Source organism: Pelobates fuscus, chromosome 10 (genome assembly GCF_036172605.1).
Source record: "Pelobates fuscus isolate aPelFus1 chromosome 10, aPelFus1.pri, whole genome shotgun sequence".
Taxonomy (NCBI): Eukaryota; Metazoa; Chordata; class Amphibia; order Anura; family Pelobatidae; genus Pelobates; species Pelobates fuscus.
Genome location: NC_086326.1, coordinates 118,177,769 through 118,196,701, shown reverse-complemented (window position 1 = coordinate 118,196,701; position 18,933 = coordinate 118,177,769).

Genomic DNA, 18,933 nt, shown 5'->3' with positions numbered 1-18,933 from the left:
TTACCAACAGTCATGAATGGAGCAGTAAGATCAGCACCTTCTAATTCTGGCATCTCTATATCATCATCATCTTACTTATGTACATATGTTTTTAACATCTTGCCACTTTTAAGTTTAATTCCCGTTTGTACTGTTAATTTAATTGGACCGGGAGGTGACGGTGGATATTCTATATCAGAATCTGGTGTAGATGATGATTCCTGTAATTGCTGTGATTGTGAATTAACAGCTGCAGCAATACAAATATCTTCTATGTCATCCTCTGAGGGGGCATTAGGTAAAGCAGGATACATTGCTTTATAGGGAGGTGGGGGTTGTGGTTGGGCATGGCTGTAGGCTGACTGGGTAGGGGGCACAATTGGTGGTGGATATAGATTCTCAGGAGGGGCTTCTATGGGAAAGCAGATGGTATTACTGTCAACAGTTCCCTTTCTCTTAGCCAGGTTTTTCTTAGCTCCCTTTAAAACCTTTCCTGTTACACTACAAGGAAACCAATGAGGGGCTATCTGCAACCAATTTTCACCTCCTGCTTTCATATATTCCTTATCCCAATCTGGATCAGGACCATACCACGGCCATGACTTCCTATCTCCCAAACACAAACCTCGAATCATATTCATATGGAAATCATCATTAGCCCCCACACCTGGGAAAACGATCAGATGACTTCATAGTCTCTGTCCATCCTGCTAAATTTGACACAAAGGGGATAGTAAGAAATCCTCTTTGTGCTCCAACTCTAGTAACATAATTTAGACATGACTCCCCTGGGTGAGGTAAAGTGTAAGAAATAGACTGTTTATTTCCTATATTTCTGGCTCAGGGTAGAAACACTACCTACTTACCAATAGTGTGTCTCTACTTAACAAGCAAAATAAACACAAAACAGACACAAGGTGACCAGAGAAACGAGAAGTTTGGGTTATTCTTGCTCTATAAAGCTTGTTCCCTAGAACACCTATAGTCTTAATAAACCGGAGACTCCTTTATAGTCTCAAAACCTGTATCTACCTGAGATACCCTGTATCTATCTTAGATACTAACCTGGGTTACCAAGAACCCTATACTAGACCAACTATCCAGTAAAACCCAGAGACCTATTTACAGTCTCAATATAACTAGAGTCCTTACACCTTTCCTTATCTACTGAATACAGTCTTACAAAACAAAAGGGGGTGATAGACAATCAGTGTCAAAATAAGACACAAAAAAGGCTACTTACCCAATGGTTTTGCTGATCCCACTTCTAGACACCAAGCTGAAAGGGTTAATGCTGTCCTGGACTCAATTTCCCTCAATTCTCGATCCTCTGTTCACCACATCAATTGACGGGAGAAACTTGCTCAGCAAATAACAGACAGACACGAAAAGGTGCTTGACAAGTTCTCAATTTCTTTACTGTGTATTGAATATTTATACAAATTAAGTTACTTGAGTCATGAGATATGCCATACAGAGTATAAGATTGATTACTTCCTTAAATATCACATGTTATACTGACAATGGAAAGATAAGACTTTTTTGAATATGTCTGGAATGAATATCCTGGGCAAGACATCCTGAAATGTCGTATTTCCTATAGAATTGTATAAGTCTGTCACAGTCAACATATTATCATATCCTATAGAAGGAAGCATGTTATTGTTCAAGTCTTTCACAGTCAGCATTTCTATGACGTACATTAAATTTAAAGCATACAAAGCAAAAAGTAGTTTAACTGTTTCATATCCTTTCAGTCAGCAATAATGATAATAAATCTTATAAAATGAAAAAAGAGAATTCAACTATCTAATATTCTTTCAGTTCCAAATTTACACGCCTTCCCACTTAGCCAAGATAGGTTGAGATCTAGCGGACTGAATTTACACCAGGCGCCGCTTAGTCTCCCGGTCCCTCCGACCTAGCGAACAAAATATACACCCTATATACGCTAGTCTAGACAAGACACCGGTGTCCGGCTTGGGCTATTTACACAGGACCCAGCCTGACCCCAAACCAAAATTAAACGGGCTGACTACAGGGCGTTTAATTACGAGCGGTGCGCCTTCGCTCCTTCCCTCCACTGGTGGGGGCGAATTCCATACACAATACAAACCCCTTATGGGCCTACCGCACAATCGGTATCCAATACCCTTAGTGGGTCCACCGTCTAAAACAGTAGTCGTCTTACCTCCTCGTTCCTGAACCTGAGTTCACATTCATCGACGGGGACACCCCAGCACTTACTACGTAGAGGCCGATGATCTCCTGGACAACAGACCAGTGGCGCCGAGACGAAAGGAGGTCAACGCAAAAGTTCAGGGGTGCAGCCGTAGGGAGCGTGGGCAAAGATAGACCGTCTCACGCCTCTGCTTCTCAGCTACCGTTGAACGATGAGCTTCCCGGCCAATGCACCAAATGATACCGGAGAAACTGACGGAAGCCGAGCACAGAGAGATGGACACAGGTTTCTTCAGGAAGGAAGAGATCTTTATTTGATTCACCGACCTGGACTCAGAGGGACTAATGTCACCAAAAACAGCAAAGTCTGAGCCCTGATCATACAGTGTAGGTCCCTTATATAGGTATATAGCTCCTCCCATAATCAGCTCCACTCACACGTACTCTTACCCAATCAACAGAACAAAGACTAACTTATAGAAACATAGAAACATAGAATGTGACGGCAGATAAGAACCATTCGGCCCATCTAGTCTGCCCAGTTTTCTAAATACTTTCATTAGTCCCTGGCATTATCTTATAGTTAGGATAGCCTTATGCCTATCCCACGCATGCTTAAACTCCTTTACTGTGTTAACCTCTACCACTTCAGCTGGAAGGCTTTTCCATGCATCCACTACCCTCTCAGTAAAGTAATACTTCCTGATACTTCCTGATATTATTTTTAAACCTTTGTCCCTCTAATTTAAGACTATGTCCTCTGGTTGTGGTAGTTTTTCTTCTTTTAAATATAGTCTCCTCCTTTACTGTGTTGATTCCCTTATGTATTTAAATGTTTCTATCATATCCCCCCTGTCTCGTCTTTCCTCCAAGCTAAGCATGTTAAGATCCTTTAACCTTTCCTGGTATATACATGTTAAAATCCTTTAACATGTTATAGCATGCTATACATGTTAAGATCCTTTAACTTCCTGTTTGACCACATGGCTTGCCCAGCACAATGGAGGAGGGGAATTCTCTATATCCTCTATTCCTGCACATGCTCCGTACACTACTGATTGTATCGTTGCCACGTGCAACCAACCGACCGATACATCAGTATATGCACGTGCACATACCACGTGGCAATCTCGGCCTACTAAATCTCCCCATCTCCCCATCTCCCCATCTCCCCATCTCCCCATCTCCCCATCTCCCCATCTCCCCATCTCCCCATCTCCCCATCTCCCCATCTCCCCATCTCCCCATCTCCCCATCTCCCCATCTCCCCATCTCCCCATCTCCCCATCTCCCCATCTCCCCATCTCCCCATCTCCCCATCTCCCCATCTCCCCATCTCCCCCAGAAATAGACTGACCGCACAGCCTGAATCTGTGGAACCGTTATGGGCATGAAGGACTTCCAGCTAACTCTTGTTTTATGAAGATTGAATGTATAGTTTTAAAGTTATAAAAATGTATGTTTAAATTGTACGTTATAATTGGGTTACCTCTCAGGCTAAGGGGAGGGAATCTGTGGGAGGTAACCATTGTGTGAGTGGGTAATGTTTAATTGGATGTGGGCGTCTCCCTTGCAGGGGAGAATTGCATAAAAGCAGAGTGTGTGTAATTAAACCAGAGTTCTTCTTGACCCTCAATACGTAGCCTTGTCTCGTTATTGGAGGGAACTGCTATATCACACTGGGGATTGCTATGCTCTGCATACTCCCTTGAGCTTTTATCACTTAGTTCTTGTTCCTGATACCCTCTCCTGGAGGAGAGGTCTTCCCCACACGGTCCTGAATGCTGGAGGTTCATTCCAGGGTGGACGGAAGACGGCGCGGCTCCAGTTAAGCTACGGCGGTTGTGGAATCTGCGGTGGTTGTGGTGTCCAGTGCGGTGCTTGTGGTCCTCGACGCAAGCTAGGAAGCGTCCATCAACGGAAGGACAAATACAATAGTTCTCAGACCAGTTAACCATTCGTTCTCATCCAATATGAATAATTCTAACCGGATTTTAACTTTCCTAATTAGACTATTATCCCTAATTTCAGGTAGGTTTTTTTTTGTTTTTGTTTTTTTACAAATTACCAGTAAATATTCCTCCTGCAGTAAGGAATTTATATAACTAGATATCACTAAATCAGATTTCATAATAGTTGACATCTGACCAGCCTTTTTATCCAGATGTTTTTAGTAAAATTAATTCAAATTAAATAAAACCAGCTTCTTTGTGTAGAATTTCTTTTAGACTTGGAGATATATCCTAGGAATTGTGAATGCAGGTATAAATGAGAATTGTGGGGAAATAGGAAAGTTTTCAGTTGGAGAGACAAATTTTCATTTTTTTTTTAAATTTTTGGGAAGTGCGAAAGTTAGGTGTCCTCATTCCTACACCAGATGTTAGATCTAAGATCTCTGCCTTTCGCTTTTTTGTCCTTAATTTTGAAAGGAGAATCTTCCTTTACGTCAGTGGTTCCCAACCCAGTCCTCAAGTACCCCCTAACAGTCCAGGATTTAGGGATTACCCTGTGGTGTCTAAGGTGTTTTTTAGAAAAAGGGGGAAAAAAATAAACACTTTAGACACAACAGGGTAATCCCTAAATCCTGGACTGGTAGGGGGTACTTGAGGGATGGGAACCTCTGGTTTATCTTCCCAATAGAGTAAGGTGGGTGTGTCTTCCCTACAGGCTATCAAGAGTTTGGTCAGTAAATGGCATAACACCACCAGAAATTTGTCAGGAGTTCCAATTATCCTTTGTGTAAGGGGTTAACTGGATTTTGTGATGCAATTGATGTCATTTTTGGCTATCTTTATGCCTATCCGTCAAAGACCTGTGAGACTTCAGAGACTTTCTTTAGATGTCTCCTTTTTGTCCATAAAATTAGAATTTTGACACCACTGAACCCTTGTTCGCCTTTCCTTACAATGGAACTTTGTATCAATCCATAATATTTAAAGTTACATTAACTTGGTGTTCTCTGTAGTCCTGTATCTGGTTTTCTTGTGTGAATCTATATAGTAATGTGATATGCTGTCACATTACTATATATTAGCCCATGAAGTTGACAATGCTCTGGTAGAATGTGTTCTTATCCTGATCATTAGCGAAATCTAACGTTTCAATGTAGATAAAGAGGCCGCCTCACCTTTCCTAACTCCTGAAGGTAAAATGAAGAGTTAGTCAGTCTTTCTGTATGATTCAGAATGAACTAGCTTCAGTTCATGACATCCAAACGTTGCCACCTAACTTCCTCTTGAGAAGTAAGATTGGGGTAGAATGATGGAAGGACCACTTCTTGAGAGAGATGAAACTGAGAAATAAAGGAAGGAAGAAACTGTGACAAAGTGATCTTCGCCACTTTGTCCTGGAGAGGCCTGCTTGCCTGCCTCCTCCCCTGCGACTATGGCCCTGGACTATATTGCCCTGTAAAACTTACATTTGGGGGTGGCGAAACCGACCTCGCCACGTGTCCTTGGAGGGGGCTGATTGCCCGCCTCTTGCCTTTGGACTATGGACCAGACTTTATGGGAATGTGATACCCCAGATAGCTATACCATGGAGCCTATTCATATAATGAAAGACTATGGGAAAGACTTTAGCTCCATGGCAATTGTACTGTGTGAATAGGATCTGCGGGGTCAGATCCCAGCTATCTGGGGATATGTGAAATGTCGGTGTGTTATGGATAAAAAGTTACTTTCTGTATTTTAAAGTGTTTTATGTCTTTCTGTAACCATGTGGTTAATGGAGTCTGCTTCTAGCCCTGTATAATTGGATTACTTTCCTCTTTGTCTCCAGGATAGAGGCCTATGTAAAACCTGTCTAAACCGGTTTGCCATGCGGCTAGTAAGGGACAAAAGATACTTTTAGTAACTTTTGAAACCCTGGTCGGATTCATGACATTTTTTAATATGTTGTTCCCCTGAATGGATTGATTGTGGATATGTATTTTTATGTGAATGTGATGTATGGTTTTAGAGTTATGAAAGTTGTGTAAAAAGTATATTTTAACTGTATGTATAATGGGATTATGTGTCACACTAAGGGGAGGGGATGTGTGGGTTGCACCCATGATACTATTGGTTATTTTATGCCTCCCCCTGGGTGTGGCCTGTATGTGTACACTTGTAATAAAAACCAGGCTGGGTGTTCCAGCACCTCAGACCTCTTCTGACCCTCAATACGTAGCCTCGTCTCGTTATTGGAGGGAACTGCTATATCACACTGGGGATTGCTATGCTCTGCATATTCCCCTGAGCTTAATCACTTAGCTCTTTTAAGAGCCTGTTCCGGATACGCTCTCCTGGAGGAGAGGTCTTCTCCACACGGTCCTGGAGGACAGAATCCGATCCAGGGTGGAAGGAAGACGGCGAGGCTCCAGTTAAGCTACGGCGGTTGTGGAGCCTGCGGTGGTTGTGGTGTCGTCTGCAGTGCTTGGAGTCCTCTGTAAGCGCTAGGAGCATCCATCAACGGAGGGTACTCGGTCGGAGTACACGGAGCTCCGTTACAGTGGTGGCAGCGGTGGGATCGTTCCTACAGCCAGAAAGACAGCTACAGACAACACCAATTCCTTGGAGTTACAAATTGAGGGCAACGTTAGCACTCGTGCAGCGCCCCTGGCAGCAGAGGTATCCAGCGACTTGGAGCAGACAAGTCTGGAAGGCTCTGACACTGAGGATTATGGGCTGGCCGAGGTGAGGCAGCGAGTGGCCCAGTATGGGGGTTATGTATCCATGGAGATATTCCAGGGGATCTGGAACCAGGTCATGGCTAAGCGAAAATCAAGGATGGACGGAGAGTATACTCAGCGGAAAGAGTGTTACAGCAGCAGAGTAGAGGCTGCATCCGAGGAGGTTAGCCGTCTTCCCCTGAGGCGGCAGTGTGTAACCCAGGGAGCTAAAGGTTCTGTCCTTCCTCCCCAGCGGCAGAGTAAGTCCCAGGGAGCTAAAGGTGCCGTCCTTCCTCCCCAGCGGCAGATTGAGTTACAGGGGGCCGAAGGTGCCGTCCTTCCCCCCCAGCAGCAGTGTGTCCTACAGAGAGCAGAGACAGTTGGTCCCTCTCTTCAGCAGCAGGACAATGTTACGGGAGTGGAGACAGGCGGTCTCCCTCTCCAGCGGCAGCCTGTGTTTCAGGGAGAGGAGCACAGCACCCCCTCTCCCCAGCGGCAGCTTACCCTAACAAGGGGAGACACCAATCTCCCATACGGCGCAGATGGGACCGTGGTCTCTGTGCCTGACCTACAGGGATGCTGGCCAGCCTGTCCAGATCCCCAACTACCCTCATTGGGACAACAGGAGGAGGGGGTAAGTACAAATTCCCCTCCCCAGCTAACTCCTAGCGTGGCACCAGGGTTAACAGAGGAGATGTTAACCCCCACTGACTCCCATGTTCCGCTGGCTACTAAGCCAGACTATGTTCCAAGCATCCCAGCAGAAGAGCTGGCAGCTGGGCAGAGTGCAGTCGGCCTCTGCCCTACCTTTCTCCCTGGTCCAGAGCCTGATGTCCGGCAGGCTATCTCAGCAGAAGAGCTGGCATCAGGGCAGAGCGCCGCTGGCCTCTGCCCTTCAAGTCCCCTCAGCGTGTTACCCCATCACCACAGCAAAATACCCAGGTGCAGTAACTGTTTGTTGTGGGTGGGCTGCTCTTGTACTTTGTTGTTGTGGGGGGGCTACTCTGGCATCTATATATTGTGGGTTGGCGGATCGACTAACGGAGGCACTGACCGACAGAAGGTCAGGTGCCTGGTTAGTCTTCCCCCCAAAGGGGAGATGTGTGACAAAGTGCCCTTCGCCACTTTGTCCTGGAGAGGCCTGCTTGCCTGCCTCCTCCCCTGCGACTATGGCCCTGGACTATATTGCCCTGTAAAACTTACATTTGGGGGTGGCGAAACCGACCTCGCCACGTGTCCTTGGAGGGGGCTGATTGCCCACCTCTTGCCTTTGGACTATGGACCAGACTTTATGGGAATGTGATACCCCAGATAGCTATACCATGGAGCCTATTCATATAATGAAAGACTATGGGAAAGACTTTAGCTCCATGGCAATTGTACTGTGTGAATAGGATCTGCGCGCTATTCGGTAGTTTTGTGCGCTCAGATCCCAGCTATCTGGGGATATGTGAAATGTCGGTGTGTTATGGATAAAAAGTTACTTTCTGTATTTTAAAGTGTTTTATGTCTTTCTGTAACCATGTGGTTAATGGAGTCTGCTTCTAGCCCTGGATAATTGGATTACTTTCCTCTTTGTCTCCAGGATAGAGGCCTATGTAAAACCTGTCTAAACTGGTTTGCCATGCGGCTAGTAAGGGACAAAAGATACTTTTAGTAACTTTTGAAACCCTGGTCGGATTCATGACAATTTTTAATATGTTGTTCCCCTGAATGGATTGATTGTGGATATGTATTTTTATGTGAATGTGATGTATGGTTTTAGAGTTATGAAAGTTGTGTAAAAAGTATATTTTAACTGTATGTATAATGGGATTATGTGTCACACTAAGGGGAGGGGATGTGTGGGTTGCACCCATGATACTATTGGTTATTTTATGCCTCCCCCTGGGTGTGGCCTGTATGTGTACACTTGTAATAAAAACCAGACTGGGTGTTCCAGCACCTCAGACCTCTTCTGACCCTCAATACGTAGCCTCGTCTCGTTATTGGAGGGAACTGCTATATCACATTGGGGATTGCTATGCTCTGCATATTCCCCTGAGCTTAATCACTTAGCTCTTTTAAGAGCCTGTTCCGGATACGCTCTCCTGGAGGAGAGGTCTTCTCCACACGGTCCTGGAGGACAGAATCCGATCCAGGGTGGAAGGAAGACGGCGAGGCTCCAGTTAAGCTACGGAGGTTGTGGAGCCTGCGGTGGTTGTGGTGTCGTCTGCAGTGCTTGGAGTCCTCTGTAAGCGCTAGGAGCATCCATCAATGGAGGGTACTCGGTCGGAGTACACGGAGCTCCGTTACAGAAACCTTCAGACCTTGGAGATTTTTCATGTCCACCTTCATCAAGGAAACTAGTTCCTTCAAGAGCAAGCTGCTTCTTGTGCCTCCTTGGTTGTTCACATACGAAGCAACTGCTTGGTTGTCTGTTTTGACTAGTACCCAAGATTTTTTCGATCATCGGGAGGAATACCAAGACGGCTTTGGAAATAGCTCTTAGTTCTCTTAGATTTGAGTGTAGGCGACTCTCTTCTCGGGTCCACTTCCCTTGTGTCCCTGTGGAATTGAAGTGGGCACCCCATCCAGAGAAACTGGCATTTGTTGTAATAGCGTTCCAAGGAGGTTCCTCCAACGGGAAGCCTTTTGCCAAATTCTTCTTACCCATCCACCAGTCCAACCCTTTTCTTACTGGCAGGGGCAGACCTATTATTTGCTCCCAATCTGTTTCTACTTTGTCGAATTGAAGAAGGAAGCAATTCTGAACAGTGTGAAACTTCCATTGGGCCCATTTTACCAGCCCAATCGTTGAAGTGAAAGAAACAAGGAGGCTCATGACTTCTCTGGCTGAGCCAGTCTCAAAACCTTGTAGTTTTATTATTTTGTCTCAGATCCTCACAGCCCTCTCTGGAAACAGGAACACATGGGCGGAGATAGTGTTTATTACTGCTCTGAGGAATATAAACTTTTGTGAAGGAATTAGGAAACTTTTCTCTATGTTCAGAAGCCAACCGTGGTCTCAAAGAATGTTCATCGTAACCCAAGTATGATGAGCCACTATCCTTTGAGATAGTCCTATGATAAGGATATTGTCCAAGTAATGGAAGATTGCGATACCTCTCACTCTTATTAAGGCAATCAAGGTGACAAGAACTTTTGAGAGCGTTCTTGGTGCCAAGCTGAGGCCAAATGTCAGTCCCCGGAATTGAAAATGCCTTCCTAGAGCCCAGAATCTGAGAAACCGCATATGATCATGGTTTGTAGAGATTTGGTAGTAGGCGTCCCTCAAGTCTATAGATGTCATCCAATCCCCTCTTTTGATACTTTTTAAGATGGTCTGTAAAGATTCCATCTTAAATGTTCTTACGTCGAGCATGGAGTTAACTCCTTTCAAGTTCAGGATGAGACGCCACTTTCCCTGGGGTTTTGGAGCCAAGAACACTGTGGAGTAAACCCCTTGGAACCTTTCCTGTTTTGGAACTTCTTCTATAACTTTTTGTTCCAGAAGAGTAGAAATGCAGGCCCTCATGGCCCTTCGTTTGATGCCTGCCAACACCTTTGATTTCTTGAAGAAAGAAGATTTTGCGTAAGAGGCAAATTTTATCCTGTAACCCTCTCTTATGATGGAATTGCCCCACACGTCCACAGCGGATAAAATAACTTCAGTCTTCCTCCCACAGTCCCCGAATGGGCAGTTCTTCCCAGAGGTTCTAGCTCCTCTTCCTCTGGAAGCCTTATTGGTCAATAATGTGAGAAGATTTTCCAAGAAAAATTTCTGGAATACTCTCTTCCTGGTCTATAGCTTCTGCTGTCCCGAAAGGACCGATCCTTGAAGCGCTTAGTCTTCCAAGAGGAGTGCGGTGTAAGGGGAGGAGGGACTCTTTATACCTATCAGTCTAATTCATCTAATTAATTCCTGTCCTGTGACTGCTAAGTGATGCTGCCATGATTAGCCAGGAAAAGGGCAGATATGCAAACTCTCTGCTACGGCAATACAAAGCAAATCCCTGATTGCAGAAACATTGGTAGTAAAAGTCCAATGTTTCTGGCGAAATTCCATTGGAATAAAAGAAATATCTGACTAAAAGAAATCTCTGAAGGAAAATTCTCTGAAAAGACAAAAGATTGTAGATTATGGCACTAGACCTATAGGATGAAGACATCTGACTTTTACTTCCCAGTGGGTAAAATGCCACTACAGGCAACTGGGTCCTTTACAAATAGCAAACAGAACTTCCTCTAAGAACATTCCTTTGTTTCGCAGTACAGCCAACCCGAACAGCTTCGGATCTTTTTACAGAAGTCCAGACACTTTGAAAGAAAACTTAATAGAGCTATCTTCCAAAAAGACTTTCATGAACTTATTAAAGCCTGTTTTTAGTGCCGAAGCCAGATGGTTAATTCAGGTTCCTCCTTGATTTAAAAGCAGTGAAGGATTTATTTTTATTTTTTTTTAAGGAAAAAAACCTGTTTGCAGACTAAACTCTCAGCAATAGTGATGTACCGAACGGTTCGCTGGCGAATAGTTCCCGGCGAACATAGCGTGTTCGCGTTCACCACGGCGGTCGAACATATGCGCGGTTCTATCCACCCCCTATTCGTCATCATTGAGTAAACTTTGACCCTGTGCCTCACAGTCAGCAGACACATTCCAGCCAGCAGCACACCCTCCCTAGCAGACCCTCCAACCTACTGGACAGCATCCATTTTAGATTCATTCTGAAGCTGCATTCTTAGTGAGAGTGGGGAAAGTGTAGCTGCTGTTGATTTGATAGGGAAATGGATAGCTAGGCTAGTGTATTCAGTGTCCACTACAGTCCTGACGGACTCATCTGATCTCTGCTGTAAGATCAGCACCCCCAAAAAGCCCTTTTTAGGGCTAGAACATCAGTCTGCTTTTTTTATCTGTGTAATCTAATTGCAGTTGCCTGCCTGCCAGCTTCTGTGTCAGGCTCACAGTGGATACTGTGCCCCCTTGCCCAGTGCCACCACTCATATCTGGTGCATTTAAAAACAAAAAAAGTGTTTTCACTGTTATAGATTGAATAGCAGTTAGTTGTCTTCAAGCATGTGTGTCAGGCCTACAGCGACTACTCTGCCAACCTCTGCCAGTGCACAGTGCCACTCATATCTGGTGTCACAATAGCATGCATTTAAAAGCAAAAATATTTTTTTCACTGTAATAGATTGAATAGCAGTTAGTTGTCTGCAAGCGTCTGTGTGTCAGGCCAACAGTGTGTACTCTTCCAACCTCTGCCAGTGCACAGTGCCACTCATATCTGGTGTCACAATAGCTTGCATTTTAAAACCAAAACACTTTTTTGACCGTAATAAAATAGCAGTCAGTGTCCTTCATAAGTGTGTGTTAGGCCTACAGCGTGTACTCTGCCAACCTCTGCCAGTGCACAGTGCCACTCATATCTGGTGTCACAATAGCGTGCATTTAAAAACCAAAAACTTTTTTCACTGTTATAGATTGAATAGCAGTTAGTTGTCTTCAAGCGGGTGTGTCAGGCCTACAGCGTCTACTCTGCCATCCTCTGCTAGTGCACATTGCCACTCTTATTCTGTGTCACAATAGCATGCATTTAAAAACCCAAAAACTTTTTTGACTGTAATATAATAGCAGTCAGTGTCCTTCATAAGTGTGTGTCAGGCCTACAGCGTGTACTCTGCCAACCTCTGCCAGTGCCACTCTTATCTGGTGTCGCAATAGATTGCATTTAAAAACCAAAAAACATTTTTCACTGTCATAGATTGAAGAGCAGTTAGTTGTCTTCAAGCAGGTGCGTCAGGCCTACAGCGTCTACTCGGCCAACCTCTTCCAGTGCACATTGCCACTCTTATCTGGTGTCGCAGTAGATTGCTTTTAAAAACCCAAAAACTTTTTTCACTGTTATAGATTGAAGAGCAGTTAGTTGTCTTCAAGCAGGTGCGTCAGGCCTACAGCGTCTACTCTGCCAACCTCTTCCAGTGCACATTGCCACTCTTATCTGGTGTCACAATAGCATGCATTTAAAAACCCAAAAACTTTTTTGACTGTAATATAATAGCAGTCAGTGTCCTTCATAAGTGTGTGTCAGGCCTACAGCGTGTACTCTGCCAACCTCTGCCAGTGCACAGTGCCACTCTTATCTGGTGTCGCAGTAGATTGCATTTAAAAACCCAAAAACTTTTTTCACTGTTATAGATTGAATAACAGTTAGTTGTCTTCAAGCGGGTGTGTCAGGCCTACAGCGTCTACTCTGCCAACCTCTGCTAGTGCACATTGCCACTCTTATCTGGTGTCACAATAGCATGCATTTAAAAACCCCAAAACTTTTTTGACTGTAATATAATAGCAGTCAGTGTCCTTCATAAGTGTGTGTCAGGCCTACAGCGTCTATTCTGCCAACTTTTGCCAGTGCACATTGCCACTCATATCTGGTGTCACAATAGCGTGCATTTAAAACCAAAAAACTTTTTTTACTGTTATAGATTAAATAGCAGTTAGTTGTCTTCAAGCAGGTGTGTCAGGCCTACAGCGTGTACTCTGCAAACCTCTGCCAGTGCACAGTGCCACTCTTATCTGGTGTCACAATAGCGTGCATTTAAAAACCCAAAAACTTTTTTCACTGTTATAGATTGAATAGCAGTTAGTTGTCTGCAAGTGTGTGTGTCAGGCTTGCAGCGTATACTGTGCCCACTTGCCCAGTGCCACTACTCACTCACTGGTTTCACAATAGCGTGCATTTAAAATCCCAAAACTTTTTTTACTGTTATAGATTAAATAGCAGTTAGTTGTCTTCAAGCGGGTGTGTCAGGCCTACAGCGTCTACTCTGCCAACCTCTGCCAGTGCATATTGCCACTCATATCTGGTGTCACAATTGCGTGCATTTAAAACCAAACATTTTTTTTACTGTTATAGATTAAATAGCAGTTAGTTGTCTTCGAGCGGGTGTGTCAGTCCTACAGCGTCTACTCTGCCAACCTCTGCTAGTGCACATTGCCACTCTTATCTGGTGTCACAATAGCATGCATTTAAAAACCCAAAAACTATTTTGACTGTAATATAATAGCAGTCAGTGTCTTTCATAAGTGTGTGTCAGGCCTACAGCGTGTACTCTGCAAACCTCTGCCAGTGCACAGTGCCACTCTTATCTGGTGTCGCAGTAGATTGCATTTAAAAACCCAAAAACTTTTTTCACTGTTATAGATTGAAGAACAGTTAGTTGTCTTCAAGCGGGTGTGTCAGGCCTACAGCGTCTACTCTGCCAACCTCTTCCAGTGCACATTGCCACTCTTATCTGGTGTCACAATAGCATGCATTTAAAAACCCAAAAACTTTTTTGACTGTAATATAATAGCAGTCAGTGTCCTTCATAAGTGTGTGTCAGGCCTACAGCGTGTACTCTGCAAACCTCTGCCAGTGCACAGTGCCACTCTTATCTGGTGTCGCAGTAGATTGCATTTAAAAACCCAAAAACTTTTTTCACTGTTATAGATTGAATAGCAGTTAGTTGTCTTCAAGCGGGTGTGTCAGGCCTACAGCGTCTACTCTGCCAACCTCTTCCAGTGCACATTGCCACTCTTATCTGGTGTCACAATAGCATGCATTTAAAAACCCAAAAACTTTTTTGACTGTAATATAATAGCAGCCAGTGTCCTTCATAAGTGTGTGTCAGGCCTACAGCATGTACTCTGCCAACCTCTGCCAGTGCACAGTGCCACTCTTATCTGGTGTCGCAGTAGATTGCATTTAAAAACCCAAAAACTTTTTTCACTGTGATAGATTAAATAGCAGTTAGTTGTCTTCAAGCGGGTGTGTCAGGCCTACAGCATCTACTCTGCCAACCTCTGCCAGTGCACAGTGCTACTCATATCTGGTGTCACAATAGCGTGCATTTAAAAACCCAAAAACTTTTTTCACTGTTATAGATTGAATAGCAGTTAGTTGTCTTTAAGTGGGTGTCAGGCCTAGAGCGTCTACTCTGCCAACCTCTGCTAGTGCACATTGCCACTCTTATCTGGTGTCACAATAGCATGCATTTAAAAACCAAAAAACTATTTTGACTGTAACATAATAGCAGTCAGTGTCTTTCATAAGTGTGTGTCAGGCCTACAGCGTGTACTCTGCCAACCTCTGCCAGTGCCACTCTTATCTGGTGTCGCAATAGATTGCATTTAAAAACCAAAAAACTTTTTTCACTATTATAGATTGAAGAGCAGTTAGTTGTCTTCAAGCGGGTGTGTCAGGCCTACAGCGTCTACTCTGCCAACCTCTTCGAGTGCACATTGCCACTCTTATCTGGTGTCACAATAGCATGCATTTAAAAACCCCAAAACGTTTTTGACTGTAATATAATAGCAGTCAGTGTCCTTCATAAGCGTGTGTCAGGCCTACAGCGTGTACTCTGCCAACCTCTGCCAGTGCACAGTGCCACACTTATCTGGTGTCGCAGTAGATTGCATTTAAAAACCCAAAAACTTTTTTCACTGTTATAGATTGAATAGCAGTTAGTTGTCTTCAAGCGGGTGTGTCAGGCCTACAGAGTCTACTCTGCCAACCTCTGCTAGTGCACATTGCCACTCTTATCTGGTGTCACAATAGCATGCATTTAAAAACCCAAAAACTTTTTTGACTGTAATATAATAGCAGTCAGTGTCCTTCATAAGTGTGTGTCAGGCATACAGCGTCTATTCTGCCAACCTTTGCCAGTGCACATTGCCACTCATATCTGGAGTCACAATAGCGTGCATTTAAAAACCCAAAAACTTTTTTCACTGTTATTGATTAAATAGCAGTTAGTTGTCTTCAAGCGGGTGTGTCAGGCCTACAGCATCTACTCTGCCAACCTCTGCCAGTGCACAGTGCTACTCATATCTGGTGTCACAATAGCGTGCATTTAAAAACCCCAAAACTTTTTTCACTGTTATAGATTGAATAGCAGTTAGTTGTCTTTAAATGGGTGTCAGGCCTACAGCGTGTACTCTGCCAACCTCTGCCAGTGCACATTGCCACTCATATCTGGTGTCACAATAGCGTGCAATTAAAACCAAAAAACTTTTTTCACTGTTATAGATTGAATAGCAGTTAGTTGTCTCCAAGCGTCTGTGTGTCAGGCCTACAACGTGTACTCTGTCAACCTTTGCCAGTTCAAAGTGCCACTCTTATCTGGTGTCACAGTAGCGTGCATTTAAAAACAAAAAAACTTTTTTCACTGTAATAGATTGAATAGCAGTTAGTTGTCTGCAAGTGTGTGTGTCAGGCTTGCAGCATATACTGTGCCCACTTGCCCAGTGCCACCACTCACTCACTGGTTTCACAATAGCATGCATTTAAAACCAAAAAACTTTTTTTACTGTTATAGATTAAATAGCAGTTAGTTGTCTTCAAGCGGGTGTGTCAGGCCTACAGCGTCTACTCTGCCAACCTCTGCCAGTGCACAGTGCCACTCATATCTGGTGTCACAATAGCGTGCATTTAAAAACCAAAAACTTTTTTCTCTGTTATAGATTGAATAGCAGTTAGTTGTCTCCAAGCGTGTGTGTGTCAGGCCTACAACGTGTACTCTGCCAACCTTTGCCAGTTCAAAGTGCCAATCTTATCTGGTGTCACAATAGCGTGCATTTAAAAAAAAAACTTTTTTCACTGTAATAGATTGAATAGCAGATAGTTGTCTGCAAGCGTGTGTGTCAGGCTCGCAGCGTATACTGTACCCACTTGCCCATTGCCACCACTCACTCACTGGTTTCACAATAGCGTGCATTTAAAAACCAAAACACTTTTTTCACTGTTATAGATTGAATAGCAGTTAGTTGTCTCCAAGCGTCTGTGTGTCAGGCCTAAAACGTGTACTCTGCCAACATTTGCCAGTTCACAGTGCCACTCATATCTGGTGTCACAATAGCGTGCATTTAAAACCCAAAAACAGTTAGTTGTCTCCAAGCGGGTGTGTGTCAGGCCTACAATGTGTACTCTGCCAACCTTTGCCAGATCAAAGTGCCACTCTTATCTGGTGTCACAATAGCGTGCATTTAAAAACCCAAAAACTTTTTTCACTGTTATTGATTGAATAGCAGTTAGTTGTCTGCAAGCGTCTGTGTGTCAGGCCTACAACGTGTACTCTGCCAACCTTTGCCAGTGCACATTGCAACTCATATCTGGTGTCGCAGTAGATTGCATTTAAAAACCCAAAAACTTTTTTCACTGTTATAGATTGAATAGCAGTTAGTTGTCTTCAAGCGGGTGTGTCAGGCCTACAGAGTCTACTCTGCCAACCTCTGCTAGTGCACATTGCCACTCTTATCTGGTGTCACAATAGCATGCATTTAAAAACCCAAAAACTTTTTTGACTGTAATATAATAGCAGTCAGTGTCCTTCATAAGTGTGTGTCAGGCATACAGCGTCTATTCTGCCAACCTTTGCCAGTGCACATTGCCACTCATATCTGGAGTCACAATAGCGTGCATTTAAAAACCCAAAAACTTTTTTCACTGTTATTGATTAAATAGCAGTTAGTTGTCTTCAAGCGGGTGTGTCAGGCCTACAGCATCTACTCTGCCAACCTCTGCCAGTGCACAGTGCTACTCATATCTGGTGTCACAATAGCGTGCATTTAAAAACCCCAAAACTTTTTTCACTGTTATAGATTGAATAGCAGTTAGTTGTCTTTAAGTGGGTGTCAGGCCTACAGCGTGTACTCTGCCAACCTCTGCCAGTGCACATTGCCACTCATATCTGGTGTCACAATAGCGTGCAATTAAAACCAAAAAACTTTTTTCACTGTTATAGATTGAATAGCAGTTAGTTGTCTCCAAGCGTCTGTGTGTCAGGCCTACAACGTGTACTCTGTCAACCTTTGCCAGTTCAAAGTGCCACTCTTATCTGGTGTCACAGTAGCGTGCATTTAAAAACAAAAAAACTTTTTTCACTGTAATAGATTGAATAGCAGTTAGTTGTCTGCAAGTGTGTGTGTCAGGCTTGCAGCATATACTGTGCCCACTTGCCCAGTGCCACCACTCACTCACTGGTTTCACAATAGCATGCATTTAAAACCAAAAAACTTTTTTTACTGTTATAGATTAAATAGCAGTTAGTTGTCTTCAAGCGGGTGTGTCAGGCCTACAGCGTCTACTCTGCCAACCTCTGCCAGTGCACAGTGCCACTCATATCTGGTGTCACAATAGCGTGCATTTAAAAACCAAAAACTTTTTTCTCTGTTATAGATTGAATAGCAGTTAGTTGTCTCCAAGCGTGTGTGTGTCAGGCCTACAACGTGTACTCTGCCAACCTTTGCCAGTTCAAAGTGCCAATCTTATCTGGTGTCACAATAGCGTGCATTTAAAAAAAAAACTTTTTTCACTGTAATAGATTGAATAGCAGATAGTTGTCTGCAAGCGTGTGTGTCAGGCTCGCAGCGTATACTGTACCCACTTGCCCATTGCCACCACTCACTCACTGGTTTCACAATAGCGTGCATTTAAAAACCAAAACACTTTTTTCACTGTTATAGATTGAATAGCAGTTAGTTGTCTCCAAGCGTCTGTGTGTCAGGCCTAAAACGTGTACTCTGCCAACATTTGCCAGTTCACAGTGCCACTCATATCTGGTGTCACAATAGCGTGCATTTAAAACCCAAAAACAGTTAGTTGTCTCCAAGCGGGTGTGTGTCAGGCCTACAATGTGTACTCTGCCAACCTTTGCCAGATCAAAGTGCCACTCTTATCTGGTGTCACAATAGCGTGCATTTAAAAACCCAAAAACTTTTTTCACTGTTATTGATTGAATAGCAGTTAGTTGTCTGCAAGCGTCTGTGTGTCAGGCCTACAACGTGTACTCTGCCAACCTTTGCCAGTGCACATTGCAACTCATATCTGGTGTCACAATAGCGTGCATTTAAAACCAAAAAACTTTTTTCCGTGTTATAGATTGAATAGCAGTTAGTTGTCTCCAAGCGTCTGTGTGTCAGGCCTACAACGTGTACTCTGCCAACCTCTGCCAGTGCACAGTGCCACTCATATCTGGTGTCACAATAGCGTGCATTTAAAAAAAAAAACTTTTTTCACTGTAATAGATTGATTAGCAGTTAGTTGTCTGCAAGCTTGTGTGTCAGGCTCGCAGCGTACACTGTACCCACTCGCCCAGTGCCA